The sequence below is a fragment of the Ictidomys tridecemlineatus genome, chromosome 8 (genome assembly GCF_052094955.1).
Source record: "Ictidomys tridecemlineatus isolate mIctTri1 chromosome 8, mIctTri1.hap1, whole genome shotgun sequence".
Classification (NCBI taxonomy): Eukaryota; Metazoa; Chordata; class Mammalia; order Rodentia; family Sciuridae; genus Ictidomys; species Ictidomys tridecemlineatus.
Window position 1 is genome coordinate 30,561,100 of NC_135484.1, and position 19,075 is coordinate 30,580,174.

Here is a 19,075-nt window from a genome sequence, read left to right on the forward strand (position 1 = left end):
CAAAGGACCTTTATATGGTTCTGAAAAGAATTGTAGTGATAGGATTCTGAAAACTAGGGTGTCCATGGCCTTCTAGTGGTCACCTTGACCCCCTCTCCCTCCTTGCAGAGGGGCAGTAGAAAAGCACCAGGGAAGAAGAAAGCAAAATTTAGAAAATATTTCAGAAAATAGGACCTTGAGAGGAAATGAAAAAAAAAATTGAATTCTGCACAATAAGAAATCCTGTTCACTGAGCCTGTTGAACAGTCATCAACAATTCTTTAGAAAACTCTAGCAGTTTACATGTGGAGCCAGTTGCTTTCTAATTGCTACAGCAGGCTACCACTGGGAAGAACAAAGGAAATATTTAGCACATCGTAAATTCTTCTGCAGTCCTGTGGAGTGGCTGGAGTTCAGATTACAGGTTTATAACTAGCATTTGAGAGCAATTTCTACTTCACTTTGAGAAACTTGCTGGAGAAGCTGTTCAGCACTGTTCCCCCCTAAGAAGTCCAGAGAAACACAGACCAAGTGTTTAAATTTAATAATCCTGTTCACTTGTGTTGGGATACACTGAAGCTACAGGAATCTAACAGTAAAATTCATCTTCCTTCTAGAATTTGCCTTTAATGGGAAGTGAAGGGGCAGACACACTGGTGCAATGCTGTGACAGATCTCCAACCTGTGCTGTGGTCCTCTCTGAGGACCAAGCCTGAGATAGAAGAATAGACAGGACCTAAAAATAGATCCAGTTCATAGGACCAGTGTGTGTGTGTGTGTGTGTGTGTGTGTGTGTGTGTGTGTGTGTGTGTGAAAGAGAGAGAGAGAGAGAGAGAGAGAGAGAGAGAGAGAGAGAAGGTAAATAAATATCTTTCATGTCACCAAAATGGAATGAAGAAGCTGCACTAGGGAAGAAACTGCCACAGTCCAGTAGTGACAGCAGAAGTGACCTGGAGGTCAAAAGTCAGAGGCCAGCTAGGATGGATCTTCACTTAGGATCCAGCCACATGTGGGTCTGCTGGGTCTGATGCATCTACACCTTTGGCGAAGTTGGTTCAATTCTTCACACATTTTGATAGGCATGCTTTTTTTTACCAGGTAGAAATGCACTGTCAAATGAGTGTCTGAGAGTTGATCATTTATAAGTTGTCTTTGGTTTTAGGTTTTGTGGCTGGGTATAGCTATTAGAACTATCTGTCATTCTTCATTTAGATTATTCACCAAATAAGGGAGGACATTCTCCCCTGTGAAAGTAAACTGACATTTCACCAGCATCCATGGTCAAAGGATGAGATGAAAAATGTGGACTTTTCTGGACTTGTGGCTAACCCCTCCTTCATCAACAAATTGACAATCTTCTCACTAATTTGCCTGAATTTTTCATTGCACATCAGCTACATTTGGGGAAATTTTTCAAATTAAGTAAAGCCAACAACAATAAAAAAAAATGTAGATGGATTTCATAATTTCTTGAGGTGAGATAAAATTTCTAGAATAAAATTTACATACATTTAAATGATGGAATAAATTTAATCAAACTCCTTTAGCATAAACATTAACTATCACCTCACTATCTTATCTCTGCCCAAATTTAAATTGCAGCTTTATTTTTGTTTTAGAATAAAATCAGTGAGTGTTGGATATGGAGGTAGTTTTTCCTTTAAGTTTTGGTTTTGCTATATAACCTATTTAAATTGAATAAATCAGTTATTTAGTTGCTACATTTGTTAATTTAATATTACTGTTTCTCCTCCAATATATTTCATAATTTTGTTCAATTATTGGGCATTGACTCAAATTATTTAATTATATGTATAACCTGAACCTCAGGAGGGAAGAATGAATCTTTTTGGTTGAAAAATATATACTCTGAACACAATCTGGCCAGGCATGGCGGCACACAGCTGGAATCCCAGCCACTCAGAAGGCTGAGGCAGGAGGATTGCAAGTTCAAAGCCAGCCTCAGCAATTTAGCAAGGCCCTGCTTCTAAGTTTAAAAAGTAACAAACGGGCTGGGGAATGTAGTGATTAAGGGCCTCTAAGTTCAGTCCCCTGCTTCCAAAAAAGCAAAAACTAAAACAACAAAACAAAACAAAACAAAAACAACCAATGTGGTTAAGAAGTTAATTTCTTTCTTTTTTTAATGTGACATGATAAAATTTGATACAGCATGATAAAAAAGTATTAAAGAAAATTAAGATGATTATATACTTTAAAAATATCTGAATTGTCTTCAGCAACAATGGAACTGTAAGAATTTACACATGGACATTTTGTTGCTTGAAAAAACAAAGCAAGAAAAGACTGCTGGAAAGAGCTAAACATATTTTAAATATTTGAAAACAAATAAAAAGGTTGGAGTATATGAAGTGAGGAATGAAATAAAAAAATTAACTAAAATCTTGTCAAGTAATATTTATGAATGTCCATTGTCAATTAATGTTCACAACAAATGAAAACACAACCTAAAGCACTCTAGACTCTAGCCAGTGACTCACTTATTTCAAGCAACACTTAGGACAAAATCCCTTGCAATTACTTCCTTGTATTTATTTTGAGGGGATTTATTGTGCATTCATAGATATTAATATCAGTCTAGAATAACCAGATGTCTGTAGACATTTTCCTGAATAATTAATTAATTGCTATTTCTAATCCCGTATTCTTACTGACATTTTACTAGCTCAAGGAAATCCAAGTACTTAAAAAACAAGTGTGAGATAAGAACAACCCTTAATAAACATAATTCTAAAAAGGAATCTTTTATTGTTGTGAAGCTTATAAAATTGAAGGTCTCATGTTTTAAGAAGAGAAAAAAAGGAATTCTTTCTCTGCAGTGAAATAAATGGACTATCTCACCCATGAATAATGATTAACGTTCTTTCACTCAGAGAAAAGACTCATAGGAGTTCGCACCTGCAGCATTCATGAATTACGGGCCCCAGTCCCTTGAAAGAAACTTAATAATCACTATTCACAGGTGAAGTGTGCTTCAGATGGATATAAAAGTTGAGATAAAACCAGTCTGCTTTGTTTCCAGTGCTGTTATTTTCCCAGCATTCCTTCCCTGCCAGTCACTGCAAAAATACTTGAGCAGCTTTACGGTTATCCAAAGGTGCTGCTGTAAATACCTTTTCTTCTCAGCTTAGTTCTTTCTGTATTTATCAGAGATTCAAAGGTGGTTTTAAAGGTCAGAAAAACAAGCTGCCTGAAAACTTGGATGCAAACTCAAGTAATAAAGTCTGCATTTCTACATTTGTACTCTCCTTATTGCCATCCAGGTCTAAACTGGCCTTAAATTTCCTCTTCTGAGCCCAAACCTGCCAAGTCAAGTCATATAAGTATACATTTAAATAAAAATATAAATATAAAGTATATGTTTAAATATGGCCATGGGTATAAAATTAAAGATGTAGATGAAAATCTGCATATAAATAGATTTTTCCAATCTAGGAGAAAAACTGTGGTTACTCTTTTTGCTTTCTTAAGTCAGAGAAGATGTTCAGACATTTTCTTCCATTAGAGACCACTTAGAGACCACATGGATGGTCCCTGTGCCATCTGTGGCTTGTTTACATTTTTCCCAAGGTGTTTTTATTTTTTTTTTTAATTTTTTTTTACTAGTGATTAAACTCAAGGGTGCTTAACCACTGAGACACATCCTTAGCCCTTTTCACCTTTTTATTTTTTGTTTTGGGGCAGGGTCTTATTGAGTTGCTTAGGCTTTCACTAAGTTGCTGAGGCAAGCTTTGAACCTGAGATCCCGCTTCCCAAGCTGCAGGGATTACAGGTATCTGCCACTGTATTGAACTGAAGCCAGAATTAGGCAGGCAGTCAATATAGATAGGCAAATTGAGTCAGGTCAGATGAGTCAGGCCAATTTTGAGTGAGTCTCCAGGAAGTTGGAGACTGTCCCCTGAGGCATTGAAATGTTAATTCCTTCAGAGCCCTTCCTCTGCCCTTATCAAGAACCTGCCCCTGCTCTAAACTGTTGCTAACCAGTCTCAGGAATTGCCCTTCCTACAAGGAGCTATAAAGTTGTTAATTAATGTGTCCTGGGCTGCTCCATCCTGCCCTTCTCCCTTCAGCCCACCTGTTTCCCACCTTTTGGCCATCCCACCAAGCATTCCTGGGCCTAGTCATATATGCAGGAAGGAGAAAGATAAGGGCAAGGGGGCAGAAGAACAAAGGAAGCCTAGAACAGAGAAAAAGGGCAGAGCACCTTGCTTCTGGGGATACCTGGATACCAGCTATGGCCCCCTTCTCCCTCCTGGGAGAAGTCTATGTTACCCCTTTTTAAATAAACCCTGCATTATATGCTTGCCTTGGTGTGCTTCTCTAATGTTCAAACTTCCCCATGTGAGGAAACAGAACTTGTCACCAATAATCAGTGGTATCACAGCTCCCAGGATGTTTTTAAAAGCACTGAGCCATCGTTTTAAAATGACAAGATTTTACGTTTTAAATTTTACATGATTTTACATGTTCTATATTCCTCAATAACTTGAAAAGTCCTGAGCTCTAACCATACACACTCTTCTAGAAACCAACAGAAGCTGAGGTTTGAGTGTTCCTTACAGACTCTGCTTCTATTTTTTTTTTTTTCAGAATTATGTGATTCATTGATGGTTTCTTGCCTGAACCCAAAGTGTGCAATTCTGGAAAAGCCAGGTTCTCATTCCTTCATCAGCCCTTCTCTCATGGTGGGCTTGTTTATCACCAGCCAAGCTCATCACAACGCTTTTGAGTCTGTGCTCAAGAGTAGGGAGGCCTTTAGGTGGCAAATGTAGTTTACAGGTGCATTTCTTTCGATCCTTGATTTTCAACAGGCATTATATGCATTATGGATGTAAAGATAATAAGGCGAATCTAACTTCTAAAAGACTACAATTTAATCAGAGACAAAGAGATATGCATTAAGAACAAATAAAGTTTTCAAGGTAAATATCTTTTTCAATGACAAAGATATTGATAGGGGGATGGCAGCATGCAGAAGAGGGCTACCTGACTTACGCAGGACGTAGAAGGCCTGGCATGTTGAGAGGAAAGAGGATATGTTCAGATCTGAAGAGAGACATCCACTCTCTTGGGTCCTAGAGGTTACATAAGAGTTATGCCGTCCAAGTATGAGAATGCTAAGCAGGGTCACATGAGCCAGTTGCTTGGTCTTTTCTGTTTTTTTTTTTTCTTTATTTATGATAACCATGTAAGTTTTTCTTTATTTGTTTATGATATGTTTTGCTTACATATTAGATATTTTATTATAGAAAACAAAACATACTCAATATGCAGGTATACTTACACTTAAAGTATATAACCACTGTTTCTCCAAATGTTCTTTCTCCAGCTATAGATTCAACATTACAGCTAACACCACCATGCCTTTATGAACACTGATCATAAACTGTGCCACTGAAAGGTATGTACTTACCAAATACATACTCATCTCCTAGCCAAATCCGGGAATAGTTGATAAAACCTATGAGAAAAAGGAGGAAATAAAAACTAAGAATGTTCAGCTAAATGGGAACTGGCCACACTCACACACACACACACACACACAAAGAAATCTTATACAGAAACATAATTAGTTAGGAGCTAATATTATTAGCCACTATTGAGATTCAACAAAATTGACCTCAGATGTCCAGAAAGGAGGGGAAATTTTTTTTTTCTAGTGCTCAGGAATCAAATTTTATTATTTAATTGTAATATTTTGTTTTGATGAAGCCAAATTGTCCATTCATATTTCAAGTCTTAAGATTATAAATGAATTACATTTATGATTGCAACAAAGAAGAATAACTACCAAGTAAAAGTAATAAAATATTCTAACTAGCTATAGGGCTAGATTTATTTTATAAATAATTTAGTTGTGAAACACTATTCTGGTTTGTGATTGAAAACAAACAAAAAAAAATTTAAATAAGTGGAGGTCTTGTGGATTTGGCCTTGGCATCGACTTAAAGGACAGTAATGCTTTTTGCATACAACAAAAAAGTAAAGTTTGTAAAGAATGAAATCGAAGTGTTTGGATACCAAAATTAGTTTTGAGACAACGTTGTTTTTTATTTGAAAGTAAATGTAATCCAGTTATGAAACACACCAGAAAGTGTTTATTCTCTTTGCACATATTCTCCTTTTTGATGTACTAAAAACTCAATGATCACAGGCATTTCAAGTGCCACCCATGCGATAATAGTCAAGTAGGTGGGTCCACATTGGCAGTTCTGAAGGTGCATTTAGCTTCCAACTGCATTACCAGGTTTTGTCTTTGTTAGTTGTAGGAGTAGGTTTTTTCCATTCAAACGCTTATGAAGTTCATAATAGTTAAGAGGCAGTTCTGTGAAAAACCTAAAAAACAAAGGAAAAGATGAATTCAAAAGCAGCTGCTCCTGCAGTTTGATTGCAATATTTCACTGCACGTTACCATGTCTTCACAGCAGCTTCTCTCTTAAAAAGATTCTGAAGGTTGATTGATTGTTCCTGAACTACTACATAGTTTTATTTGATTAACCACGTATATTTTTGCCAATATGTCTGGCTACCTATTTAAAGTTAGTGCATTGCTGGCAGTATTACAAAAACAGATTTTAAGGATTGGAATCAGATTTGGCAGTCAAGGATTTGGTTCCAAACTCATAGGTGATCTTAAAATTTCATTTGACATAAAAAGAAAAACCTTCCCAGTCAAAAACAAAAGACTCCACTTTCATTGAAAAAAAAAAAAAAAAAAAAAAACTTCCTGGCTGCCAAACATGTTTATTTTTTCTGATTTTTTCCCCTTATTACTGATTCCTTTGAAGAAGGAACTTCCAGTGATATTTAAAATGTGTGTATGCACACACGCAGATATTTAACCAAGATCTTTATTTAGACATAAAGTAAAAACTCTTCTTTAAAGTTTAAAAAAAAGTAAAAAAGGCATCTTTTCCAAAGTTCATTGCAATAAAAGAATCTTTTGTCCTTCCTCTTGGCTTTTTAAGGTTTTAACGAGTTGTTTATATATCTCAATGGCTTGAAAAGACAGATGTATTTTATGTAATCTTCCATGTAAGCTTTTTTCATTTCCCTTATAAATTACTTTTCCATATTTTAAAATGTAGTTATGTTTTCAGGGAAAAATGGCCAAAAAATATGAGCCGTTATTTGTTGGCCACCATGAACCTTTAGATAAAGTAGGTATAAATCACAGTAAGCAATAAAATTCCACCTCAAGTATAAACCACAACTTTATTGAAGAAATGTCTATTAAGATTTTGTCTCATTTTCATTTTACCTGAACATTAATGTAAGAGTTTCATTTGAAAGCTAGCAGTTACCAACCAACGTCTTATATGCTAATTAACACAAAGGAGATCTGTTTAAATCAGAGAAAGCAAATTTTCTAAAGATTCAACTGTGAACCGCTTTTCTACTCTGTGAGCTAGGGCAGCAAATTATATACAATACACTGAGGTGGGGGGGGGGGAGTAAAGAAAAAAGATGCCAATCCCTAAATATATATCATTGAATAACAACAATTTCAGTACCCATGTCAGGTTGTAGCAAATTCAACCCCCAAAATGTAGACCCAGTGAAATGATCGCTTGCTTTTTCATCTCCATAAACATTTTCTGATGTTTTTAAATCTTGTAGGTCGGAATGAAAAACAAACAGAGACCTTAACTTAATAGGAAGCCCAAGTCCTGAAAACACACAAAACAACTTCTGGAGTGGCATAAACAGATTAGTGGGTGCTCATGGATGATTAAAAAGCCCTGAAGCTAGAGGCACACAGCTGAGTGGCCTGCCTCACCATCACTCTACTAGGTAATGAGATGCCTCTGGTTTATAAATATCTGATTGTAATGAAATAATCCACCCGATCTTTTCAATTAAAGTAACATAAATTCTCCTGGTTGTGAGATACATAGAAAAGCAATGTGAGAGCTCCCCCTATTGACTCACAGCCGTGCACAACGTACCCTGAAATGTACTTTCAAATTTTTATAATCAATATAAAATTTCAGAAGTTTTAGAAATCAGTTAATCTGAATTAATCAGCTTATGCTTATGGAAATGTGTCTAGCGACATTTATTCTCATGGAACAAAGTCATGCCAGAGCTGGGACTGGATCCCAGAGTCTTTGTCTCTGAGCCCTATTTTAGAACCAGAAAATATTTCTGGCTTCTTGAAAGTTGACCATAAATCTATGTACTCTTCATACTTGCATGGTTTAAAAATGTAAAGGCAACAGAGATGGGACTATTTGTTTATCAAAATGAAGTATGTAGATGGCTTTGCCTCACCTCCTGAAATGATTGTGTTTTTAAAATTCTTCAGCTATTACCTTTCAGGATCATTACCCTACACCATCTCAACCCCATTAGATAGAGACAGGCTTTTTAGCAGCTCAATGCAGGCAATATATAATATATTTTACCAAGTTGGAGAATTCGGTCATTGAATCCCAAGATGTGAAGTTTGTTTGGGCTAAGGGTGTGACTCAGTGGTAGAGTGCTTGCTAGAAATTAGATAATTATGTGTCAAATCCCACGTTTAATTTTGCCTCTCAAGGAAGGTTACATAATGATGATTACAAAGTATGTTCATTATTTCTCCCATAGAGACATAACTATTTTTTAAAGATACCTACATGGCTTTCAAAGTTGATGGCTATATAATGGAGGGAATAAAATATACCTCTGCCTTCTACCATGTCCAACATCTTTACTGTAAGTTTGATATTTAGTTAACTATCTATGTCTTACCTTTTTACTTGGAAAAAAAAATGTTTCAAAGTTACTAAACTGTGAACTTTAGGTAAAAAAAAAAACTTCAAAATTAATTTCTGGTTTTAAGAAACTTGGAATTTAGAATAAGAAGATGAAACTCTGTCCTATCAGGCTGGGGTTGTGGCTCAGTGGTAGAGCGCTCGCCTCATACATGTGAGACCCTGGGTTTGATCCTCAGCACCACATAAAAATAAATAAACAAAATAAAGATATTGTGCCCATGTATAACTTAAAAGTAACAAAAGAAACTCTGTCCCATTAAGGTAACTTTGATGGTTGAACTTTTAGAATTGGAAAAAAGAAAAAAAAAAGAACTAATAGCATTAGAGCTTCTTAGTGTTAGTTCTGGCTATCTTGCAATAAGAATGAATAATCTCTTGTACGATCAGGAGAGTCTGAGTCTGGTAAGAGAGATGAAGCAGAAGCGAGAAAAAGAAGGCAGATGATGATGCAGAGATGAACAAGGGAGCTAAGAAACAAAGTGATGTGGTACTTAAGTCACGTGTCTGGAGAATCACCTAGTATGTGTGAAGTGCTAAATCATTCAGAGCAACAAAACTCTCCGCTGACTTCATAACTGTAGCATGCCTATTCATGGAAGGGAGTATTAGTGAGGAGGACACAGCACAGACAAGATGATAAAACAAAGGCAGTTCCGCTCATAGTCCATTACTCGCCCTAAAATCTTTAAAATAAATAGATCCTCTGACCTCATCCTGAGCTCAACAATGAGTCTCACTGGAAGCACAAATTTTAGCAGAAGAAATTCCTTATTATTATGAGGCAAACTCTTTCCTTCCATCAAAATTCACCTGCTTATTCCAAAACATGAAGGTTGTTGTGTTTAATTTGTGGAGTGAGCATGAGAATTAAGCAAGAAAAAATATATAACACAGGCAGTAAATTGTAACTATCACTTTCAGATAAAAATAAACTAGAATGAATACAGGAGATATTTACTGAGTAGGGTTCTCAGAGAAGCTTATTACAAAAATACAATGATGTTTCAAGTATAGATATCCATTTCTAAAATACTTCAGAATAGTAAGTCAAAAGAAAAAAGTTTCATGATAGTTTTGATAAAAATATGAGAAATCATTAAATAATATTTTATATCCATTTTGAATTAAAAATAAACTGATAGAATTTAAAATACACTTTTAACATAGGTAAGTACATATGATTATTGGTAAAACAAAGTAGTATACTTAATATAAGAATAAAGCAGGAAGAAATTCTGTACCCAATATTAACTTTGGTTTTACATAGTTATTACACAAGTTAATGAAATATTATGAAGAAGTGGCCAAAAAGATACACAATTATGTACACAGAATATGACCTAAATCTGGAAATTCTAAGTTAAGCCATGGAAAAGTTAGTAATGATTTTTTCTAAATGCATGGCTATTTGAAAGAAGAAAATAATCTTATTTTTAAAATGCCTTCTTAATGACAGTATTTATCAGAGACTAACTTTATGAACTATAAGAGAAAATATTTGTTTTTAACTATTGAAAAATGTGCCTGGTTGAGAAAAAATAAAAAATAAAAAAGGTTACAAATTAACTACAAATATCAACATGTCTGGAATAATTATTTTAAAATTAATTAGAAACTAAAAACAAAGCACAAAACAAATTTTCTCCCCTGTATCTAATATTATTCACATAGAACTAATCTTATTCAGCATTTAAGGGAACAAGATTTCAAAAATCATACTTTATCTGTATTTTCACAGATTATGAAAACGTTTTGAAGATAGTACATTGATGTGTATGGGTTTAAAAAAACTTAATTCCTTAAGGAATTATCTATATTGTTAGCAGAATCTACCTAAACTCTACAGCCAAAATCACAAAACAAAATATCATAACACATTTATTTCCATCTGTAGAGGATTATAATGTATTTATTTATACATTAGTAACTTTTTGATGCAATAACAAGATCTTGTAAAAATGACCCCAAGAAAGAAGATAAAAGTAACTGCACAGGGTGCTTGATTACATCAAATCAGTTCAACTGGCAGAATCATTTTTTAACTATAAATGGGAGAAATAATGCTCAGATGGAAAAGATTATTTTCTGTTTCCCTACCCTTTTAACTGTTGTTCTAAACTTTGGGAAACATTTAATTTTAATTTCAGTATTTTTTTTTTTTTACTTTTGTCTAAAGGCATTTTTTTCTTTCTTAAAGAACACGGTAAATTTTTATTTACTGTATGGAATACAATTGTAATACAAGTCTAGTTTTTTCATGTTGGAAATTCATCTGAAAAAGAATTATCAGGTAAAGTTGAAATGGACATTACAATTTACACCAAAAAAAAGAGAGAATATTTTATTTCTATTCAAAAGTGTGGGGATATGTATTTAGAGTGATTTGGAAGCTCTAACTGAATTGGTGTGGTTATTAACTGCTACAGTCACTCAGAACACCTCCATTCTTAAACCACGCTGCCTACTACCCACACACAGAAGTCTAGACTGAAGGATGAAAACCCTCATGAGCAGATGGAAAAACAAGTTGGTTCTGTGATAACATGTCTTACCACATAGTTAAATTGTATGGAATCAGAGTAGCCAATAGATTTTATATTGAATTCTGGGTACACTTCTAAAAAAGTAAATTCACGCGATGGAGCACAGACAAATATATTAGTAGTAAAATAAACTTTAGAAATGGGAAAAGTAAACCTTCATATTTATGATTTAAGCAACATTGTATGAGTAAAATCCTTTAGCAGCCCTTCCCCTATCTCATGAAATTATAAAATTATCGTTAGCTATTTTTAAAAATAATTAGCTTATTAAATTACTTACATGGATAGTTTCTGACTTTTATTTCTGACAATATGCAGATTAAATGTCTTTTAAAAAAAAACCCTCCTCTGGTACAAAAAAATCCTAAAAATGCTGGAAAAAAGTTTAAAAACATCTTTATAAATACTTAGCTATCTTGGCAAGAAATAAGTAGACAGATTCAAATAGGCCCAAAAGAACAAGAAAGCATAAATCCAGAGATTTATTACAGCACTAAAATGGATGGCTACTCTGAAAGACATCTGCCAGGCCTTGGTGACCCAAAGCTTTCTTTCCCAAGTGAGTAGAACACAGGTGATAAAGACCATAGAATGACCAAGGTGGAAAGTTTAATTACGTATGTCCTCAGAACCTTCAAAAGGCAACACCTTTAGTACAGAAGGAACTAGAAATAGTACCAACCAAAAGGAAAAACTGAAAATATGTGGCTGTAGATAGAGGGGGGAAAGACATTTTTTTTTTTTTTTTGACAATTGTGTAACCACAGGCAAGGCATTACTCAAGCTCTGGGATAGAACTCATTCCATTTGTGTGGTCCAGAAACCCCAAGATGAAAATTTAGTTTAAATTGATGCTGGGTTGCTAGTGCCTCCAGCCACCTGGCAGAAGTAAACATTTATCCTTTGTGGGGGAATCCATATTAAATCAGGGCCACAAAATATTTCCTTATAAAGTGTTACAAATATGCAGTCTCAATTCAAAAATTATAAAACACACAAAGACTATAGCTTACTTATAAAGTACATACACTAAAGGCATTTGGATAAAAAGGTAGAAAGAGTAAGACAAAAGAAAAGCAGCCTATTCCATATGCTCAGGAATATGTAGGTAAAATAAAACAACCATTAGAACCTCTATGAATGAAAAATTAAGTAATACAGAATTTAATTTTAATTTAATGTAAAATAAAATAACTATTAGAACCCCTTTAAATGAAAACTAAAGTAACACAGAATTTAATGTAAAAGATATGATACAGTTGAAGAGAGATGTAGCAAGTTGGAAGATTTACAAGAGATTATCCACTTTGTTAAAGAGAGATAAGAAATATTAAAAGTTAAACAAGAGAATACTTCATAACTCATTTTGTAAAGATTTAACTTGATTCAAGAAATCAGAAAAGGCTGAGTGTGGTAATCCATTCCTATATTCTCAGCTACTTGGAGGCTAAAGCAGGAAGATGTAAATTTAAAGTCAGTCTCAGCAATTTAGCAAGACTCTCTAACAAAACAAACAAACAAACAAAGAAAAAAATTAAGCTAAAAGGGTAGGGGATAGTTTGGTATTAGAGCATTTACCTAGAAAAGTGTGGGTCCCTTGATTCAATCAACAACATGGAAAAATAAATAAATAAATAAATAAATCAGAAAAATATGAAAAAAGACAGTGTCACTCATTGATACAGACAGAACAATTTTTTATTTTTTATTTATTTTTTAATTCTTTTTTTTTTATTGGTTATTCAAAACATTACAAAGATTGCAGAATCACATTGGTTACACATCCACATTTTTACATAATGCCATAATAGTAACTTGTATTCTGCTACTTTTCCCATCCTCTACCAGCCCCCCCATCCCCTCCCATCTTCTCTCTCTACCCCATCTACTGTAATTCATTTCCCTCCTTATTTTTTCCCATTCCCCTCACAACCTCTTATATGTAATTTTGTATAACTATGAGGGTCTCCTTCCATTTCCATGCAATTTCCCTTTTCTCTCCCTTTCCCTCTCACCTCATGACTCTGTTTAATGTTAATCTTTTCCTCCTGCTCTTCCTCCCTGCTCTGTTCTTAGTTGCTCTCATTATATCAAAGAAGACATTTGGCATTTGTTTTTTAGGGATTGGCTAGCTTCACTTAGCATAATCTGCTCTAATGCCATCCATTTCCCTGCAAATTCCAAGATTTTGTCATTTCTTAGTGCTGGGTAGTACTCCATTGTGTATAAATGCCACATTTTTTTTATCCATTCATCTATTGAGGGGCATCGGGGTTGGTTCCACAGTCTAGCTATTGTGAATTGTGCTGCTATGAACATCGATGTGGCAGTATCCCTGTAGTACGCTCTTTTAAGGTCTTCAGTGAATAGTCTGAGAAGGGCAATAGCTGGGTCAAATGGTGGTTCCATTCCCAACTTTCCCAGGAATCTCCATACTGCTTTCCATTTTGGCCGCACCAATTTGCAGTCCCACCAGCAATGTACAAGAGTACCCTTTTCCCCACATCCTCTCCAGCACTTGTTGTTGTTTGACTTCATAATGGCTGCCAATCTTACTGGAGTGAGATGGTATCTTAGGGTGGTTTTGATTTGCATTTCTCTGACTGCTAGAGATGGTGAGCATTTTTTCATGTACTTGTTGATTGATTGTATGTCCTCCTCTGAGAAGTGTCTGTTCAGGTCTTTGGCCCATTTGTTGATTGGCTTATTTGTCTTCTTATTGTTTAATTTTTTGAGTTCTTTGTATACTCTGGATATTAGGGCTCTATCTGAAGTGTGAGGAGTAAAAATTTGTTCCCATGATGTAGGCTCCCTGTTTACCTCTCTTATTGTTTCTCTGGCTGAGAAAAAACTTTTTAGTTTAAGTAAGTCCCATTTGTTGATTCTTCAACTCTTGTGTTATGGGTGTCCTATTAAGGAATTTGGAGCCTGACCCCACAATATGTAGATCAGAGCCAACCTTTTCTTCTATCAGAAACATAGTCTCTGATTTGATATCAAGGTCCTTGATCCATTTTGAGTTAACTTTTGTGCATGGCGAGAGGAGGGGATTCAGTTTCATTTTGTTGCATATGGATTTCCAGTTTTCCCAGCACCATTTGTTGAAGATGCTATCCTTCCTCCATTGCATGCTTTTAGCCCCTTTATCGAATAAAAGATAGTTGTAATTTTGTGGATTGGTTTCTGTGTCCTCTATTCTATACCATTGGTCCACCCGCCTGTTTTGGTACCAGTACCATGCTGTTTTTGTTACTATTGCTTTGTAGTACAGTTTGAAATCTGGTATCATTATGCCACCTGATTCACACTTCCTGCTTAGAATTGCTTTTGCTATTCTGGGTCTTTTATTTTTCCATATGAATTTCATGATTGCTTTCTCTATTTCTACAAGAAATGCCATTGGGATTTTGATTGGCATTGCATTGAACCTAAAGAAAACTTTTGGTAATATCGCCATTTTGATGATGTTAGTTCTGCCTATCCATGAACAGGGTATATTTTTCCATCTTCTAAGATCTTCTTCTATTTCTCTCTTTAGGGTTCTGTAGTTTTCATTGTATAAATCTTTCACCTCTTCTGTTAGGTTGATTCCCAAGTATTTTTTTTTTTTTTTTGAGGATATTGTGAATGGGGTGGTTTTCCTCATTTCCAGTTCAGAAGATTTGTCGCTGATATACAGGAATGCCTTAGATTTATGCGTGTTGATTTTATATCCTGCCACTTTGCTGAATTCATTTATTAGCTCTAGTAGTTTCTTTGTAGACCCTTTGGTGTCTTCTAGGTATAGGATCATATCATCCGCAAATAGTGATAATTTAAGTTCTTCTTTTCCTATCTTAATGCCTTTAATTTCTTTTGTCTGTCTAATTGCTCTGGCCAGTATTTCGAGAACTATATTGAATAGAAGCAGTGAGAGAGGGCATCCCTGTCTTGTTCCAGATTTTAGAGGGAATGCCTTCAGTTTTTTTCCATTTAGAATGATGCTAGCCTGAGGCTTTGCATATATAGCTTTTACCATTTTGAGGTAAGTTCCTGTTATCCCTAGTTTTTCTAACGTTTTGAACATAAAGGGATGCTGTACTTTGTTGAATGCTTTTTCTGCGTCTATTGAGATGATCATATGGTTCTTATCTTTAAGTCTATTGATGTGCTGAATAACGTTTATTGATTTCCGTATATTGAACCAGCCTTGCATCCCAGGGATGGATCCTACTTGATCATGGTGCACGATCTTTTTGATATGTATATGCAAATGTGTACGATTTGCCAGAATTTTATTGAGATTTTTGCATCTAAATTCATTAGGGATATTGGTCTGTAGTTTTCTTTCTTTGAGGTGTCCTTATCTGGTTTGGGAATCAGGGTGATATTGGCCTCATAGAATGAATTTGGGAGTTCTCCTTCTTTTTCTATCTCCTGAAATAGATTATGGAGTATTGGTGTTAGTTCTTCTTTAAAGTTCTTGTAAAACTCTGCTGTATATCCATCCGGTCCTGGGCTTTTCTTGGTTGGTAGTCTTTTGATTGCTTCTTCTATTTCCTCACTTGATATTGGTCTGTTTAGGTTGTTTATATCTTCCTGACTCAATATGGGTAGTTCATATGTCTCAAGGAATTTATCGATGCCATCACTATCTTCTATTTTGTTAGAGTATAGGGTTTCAAAATAATTTCTAATTATCTTCTGTATTTCTGAGTTGTCTGTTGTGATATTGCCTTTTTCATCTTGTAAGCTAGTAATTTGGGTTCTCTCTCTTCTTCTCTTTGTTAGCGTGGCTAGTGGTCTATCAATCTTATTTATTTTTTCAAAGAACCAACTTTTAGTTTTGTCAATTTTTCCAATTGTTTCTTTTGTTTCGATTTCATTGATTTCAGCTCTAATTTTAATTATTTCTTGTCTTCTACTGTATTTGCCGCTGATTTGTTCTTCTTTTTCTAAGGCTTCGAGGTGTAGTATGAGGTCATTTATTTGTTGGCTTTTACTTCTTTTAAGACATGAACTCCATGAAATGAATTTTCCTCTTAGTACTGCTTTCATAGTGTCCCAAAGATTTCAATATGTTGTGTCTGAGTTTTTGTTTACCTCTAAGAATTTTTTAATTTCCTCTTTGATGTCTTCTGTAACCCTTTGTTCATTCAGTAGAATATTGTTTAATCTCCATGTGATGTAGGATTTTTCCTTTCTCATTTTATTATTGATTTCCAATTTCATTCCATTATGATCAATTAAAATGCATGGTAGTATCTCAACTCCTTTGTAATTGCTAAGATTTGCCCTGTGACATAATATATGGTCTATTTTTGAGAAGGATCCATGTGCTGCTGAGAAGAAAGTGTATCCTTTTGATGTTGGGTGGTATATTCTGTATATATCAATTAAGTCTAAATTATTAATTGTATTATTGAGCTCTGTGGTTTCTCTATTCAACTTTTGTTTGGAAGATCTGTCCAGTGGTGAGAGAGGTGTGTTAAAATCTCCCATGATTATTGTGTTGTGGTCTATTAGACTCTTGAACTTGAGAAGAGTTTGTTTGATGAACGTAGCTGCACCACTGTTTGGGGCATATATATTAATAATCATCAAGTCTTGTTGGTGTATGTTTCCCTTGAGCAGTATGTAGTGTCTTGTTTATTCCTTTTGATTAACTTTGGCTTGAAGTCTATTTTATTTGATACAAGTATGGACACCCCTGCTTGCTTCCGGGGTCCGTATGAGTGATATGATTTTTCCCAACCTTTCACCTTCAGTCTGTGTATGTCTTTTCCTATCAGATGAGTCTCCTGTAGGCAGCATATTGTTGGATCTTTATTTTTAATCCATTCTACTAGCCTATGTCTTTTGATTGGTGCATTTAAGCCATTAACATTTAGGGTTACTATTGAGATATGGTTTATATTTCCAGCCATATTTGGTTATATATGTTACTTAACATGATTTGTTTTTCCTCTATGCTTAGTTTTTCCTTTACTGTACTACGTCTCGCTGTTGGTTTTCATTGTTATTTTCCATTTCCACTTCCTGTAGTGTTTTGCTGAGGATGTTTTGAAAAGCTGGTTTTCTAGCTGCAAATTCTTTTAAGTTTTGTTTATCATGGAAGATTTTTATTTCATCTTCAATCCTGAAGCTTTTTTTTTTTCATAAATTCATTTACTACTTTTAAGTTTTTAACTGTTTAGAGTTACAGGGGATTTTTTTTTTAAATCAAAAAGAAAAATATTTACATTTCAAATACAAAAGATTTTAAATTATTGTTGGTTGTCTACATGCTCATGATTCCTTTTTTTTTTTACTATGCTGTGTAGCTTCTTTAAAAAAGCTACCTGAAATTGTCCCAGGAAAAGTCTCACGATTTTTGGAAAACCAATGCTGCTACACTGTTTCCAGATCTGCCTCCAAAACTGAACTTGGGTGTCGGCAGCTCTTCAAAAAGTTCAAATCCTTCACTGAATTCATTTAGCAACTCTCCCTTGGTCCAATTACATGAAGTTATTAGGAAAAAACCTTTTACTCTTAACACGCTGGAGAGAGATTTCACATACTGCTTCCTCTTCTCAACTGCATTGTCAGGATTAAGGCTGATGGCATCAAAAGTTCCTTTATCAATACAAATATGAAATCCAGACAGCTTTGTGGAAAGATTCAAAAAGTCTTCTACCTTCAAGTTAACGTTAGATAACCCTTCTTTCTCTATAATATTTCCAGAAAGCTGAATTGCAGAAGGAGAATAATCAATTCCAGTAATATTAGAAAAACCAAATTTTGCCAACAAGTTCAACCAGGAAAACACCATTTCCAGTTCCAATATCAAGCACTGAAGCATCCAGTGGAATCTTGTGTTTCTGCATCCACTTTATTAGTCGATTCATACTCTCTTCCCCAAACCAGACTTCTCCTGTATCTCCATATTCTTGAAAAGTTTGTAGTTCTCTCTCATAGACAGCATCCCAATGCTCTCGGGTCCCCAGTGCTGACGGGACGAAGCCATCCTTCGCAGGACTACCCTCCCGGGACAGCGCCGCCGCCGTCAGCCAATCCTGAAGCTTAATTTCGCTGGATACATGATTCTTGGTTGGAACCCATTTTCTTTCAGTGTTTGAAAATCCTATCTTATACATGTGTGTAATTCTAAAAGATTTGCTCTCATCAGCTTTTATAAAAGTGTTAGTGCATACAATACATTCCCCTACTTTTAAAATAATTTAATAAAACTATGAATTTTATTGTGTATATATTAGAGAAATTTGATTGAGGTCACTGCAGTATTCTCATGATGAATACTGTCTGATCACAATATAAAACAAATTGTATTGTAAATATAATTAATTATAATATATATAATTATATATATAAGCTATATATATATAATTATATATAAATTATATATATTATATAATCAGGCATTGTGTCCTGCCTCTGGAGACTGATGTTGGGATTGTCCCATTCGTGTGCTATTTTACGTGTTGATTCTGTATTTCTACAGGCATTGCTTTTACAGAAAATTTGTATGTGTAGAAACTGCATTGACATAAGGAAATCTTTCTACCAGTTTGATATTTTGATGGAGAGTTTGTGTGTGCATGTGTTCACAAGAATAATATCATGAAGTAATTGGTTTCCACTTACATACAATAGAATGTAACCACAACTTTATTATTTAATCTAATAGGTGGAAAGCTGATAGTTTTTATTCAGGCTTAAACAAGGACTCTCCCTCAATATGTTAAGATAATTTTTCTGTTAACACAGGTAAACAAGGGAGCATTTATTTGGTGC

General features: G+C 34.7%; 1 long non-coding RNA gene and 1 pseudogene across 1 annotated transcript in view; both read right to left on the reverse strand.

The window, feature by feature from the left end:
* Positions 1-6,045: 6,045 nt before the first annotated feature.
* LOC144366031 (uncharacterized) overlaps positions 6,046-19,075 on the reverse strand; it is a 99,784-nt gene continuing 86,754 nt past the window's right edge. Inside the window, exon 4 of the long non-coding RNA XR_013424847.1 lies at positions 6,046-6,333. This is a non-coding gene — a long non-coding RNA (uncharacterized LOC144366031). The remainder of the gene's footprint in view (positions 6,334-19,075) is intronic.
* On the reverse strand, positions 17,465-18,257 carry LOC144366030 (EEF1A lysine methyltransferase 2 pseudogene; annotated as a pseudogene).